This window comes from Arachis ipaensis, chromosome B09 (assembly GCF_000816755.2).
Source record: "Arachis ipaensis cultivar K30076 chromosome B09, Araip1.1, whole genome shotgun sequence".
In the NCBI taxonomy this organism is placed as follows: domain Eukaryota; kingdom Viridiplantae; phylum Streptophyta; class Magnoliopsida; order Fabales; family Fabaceae; genus Arachis; species Arachis ipaensis.
The window spans coordinates 16,077,070-16,079,186 of NC_029793.2; the positions used below are offsets into that span (position 1 = coordinate 16,077,070).

General features: G+C 26.4%; 1 protein-coding gene across 1 annotated transcript in view; it reads left to right on the forward strand.

Moving 5' to 3' along the window:
• The window catches only part of LOC107615103, a 3,773-nt gene continuing 1,915 nt past the window's right edge, over positions 260 to 2,117 (forward strand). Inside the window, exons 1-2 of the mRNA XM_016317217.2 lie at positions 260 to 457; positions 577 to 646. The gene's annotated coding sequence lies outside the window, so the exon portion shown is untranslated. The remainder of the gene's footprint in view (positions 458 to 576; positions 647 to 2,117) is intronic.

Genomic DNA, 2,117 nt, shown 5'->3' on the forward strand with positions numbered 1-2,117 from the left:
TTGTATTTAATGTTATTTTAATTTATTTTTAAAATAATAACTATTTATTTTTTAAAAAAATCGTTATTATTTGGTTGTCTTGGATTTTCGTGTACTATGAAGTGTTTATGTGGATGACAAAAATTATGTACAGAAAAACTAGAGGGACTTGAATGTTTAGGATTTAATGTGCATGAAGCACCATTTATAGCTTTATTCATTATATTATACAATTCAAGTGTTGAGAAGATCTCCCCAAAAACATGGGAGAGATGTGTTTCCCCATAAAATTCGTGTGTCTAAAAACCCAATCTTCTCTTTCACTCAATCTCCCTAACCATTTTTCTCATTCACCACCACCATCACAATTTTCAACTACACAACAGAGGAAGAAGAGAAAACAACACGTGACAAATCCGAAAGATTCATCTAACAATAACATTTAGTTGTCCTTTTTTACATATATCATTTAAATGTTGTAAGTTCTGAATCCTTTCTTTTATGATTTTGACATCCCCATGTAAAATATGTAGCATTTCGTTTCGATACAATTATTTCTTGTTGCTAAGCAATTATTTTTCATTCAAGTTTTTGCAGAAGTAAATTAAGACAAAAAGAGTTCATATCATTCAGCTGTGATCAACCTAAATTTGTTTCGGGATCAAAGGTATTCCAAATCTTTATTGCGTTAATTTCTGTTTGTGTTTATAGAGATTCCTCAAAGAAAGTGAATTATTCATAAACAACATCTTCCTTTTTGTTCTACATTACTATTTATTTATTTATTTATTTATTTGCATTGTGCTATTATCCTGTTGTTTCCATTTCAATATATATCTCGAAATAGACATTTGTTATACCTATGAACAATTAACCATATATTAAACGTTTTATTTCGTTTTATTCACGAAATAATTTACAATGTCCTATACTCTTTTGCAAGAAATATTAGAAGAAGAAAATTACTATCAAATGCTTTATATGTATAATTGTTTGATGGGTCAAATATAATTTACCGAACCCCCTCTCTCTTCCCTTAAACTATAGCTAGTGTACTTTGTCTCCTAATAATATTTAAAAATGTACAAATCAAATATTGATTTTTCTTTAGTATGAAAATAAACCACTATAGTGTGTAATGAACATGACCTATCAGTGTGTAACTTTTTTTTCTTTCCCAGATTTAAGATTTAAATGTTGATTATATTTTAGTTTTGTTAGAGAAATTAACTTTCTGTTATATTGTTGGTCTTAATAATCCTCCTATATATAATTCATCATTTTCAATTAACGAATCCTATATTTGATTTAAAAAAATCTTGCATTATTAAAATATTTGTTTAAACTAAGATATAACATTTTTTAAAGAAAAAATATCCAAATTAATCCTCGAGAAATTTTAGATCGGATATTTTAGCTTTTAAAAAATGTTATTCAGTATAAATTTTCAAAAATTATTTATGTTAAACAGATTGGTTCTTTTATTGTTTTGAAGGAGTCTAATTTATCTTAAAGTATTTTTTTTTTTTGAAATCTAATTGTATTCTGATAAAATTTGTTTAGGACTTATGTGTGATGTGTCTAGCATGCATATTAAAAATTTAATTAAAAACAATGGAGTGACTAATCTATCTGATGAAAATAAATAAATAATTATTGGAGACTTTTAGAGAATAAAAATTTATTAAAGACCAAAATATATGATCTAATATTTTTTGAAGACTAATTTGAATATCTAATATTTTCTAAAAAAAAAATCTCATTGACCAGCAGTTTTAATTAAATTTAGCCATCATATTCAGCTAGTAAGTATCAATTTTTTTTAAATATCTCACAAATTTTATTTTTATTGCTCATTCTTTCTTAAATATTAATTATTTACTGGTCCAAAATCTAAATAAATTGCTGACTTCTCTAGCACGGCTGAGAAAAGTTTGCAGTATTTTTTTTTTTTGGAAAAGTCTAGGGGGCTAGCAGTTTTGTTGAATTTTGGCCAGCATGTAATCAGAAGAGAAATGTGAGTCATTAGATAAAATCTCACATCAATCACACACCATTAGATCATCATTGATGGCTATTTGATGGCTACCAATCACAAAAGTTGCTCGCCCCCTAGCATTGCTCTTTTTTTTTTTTTG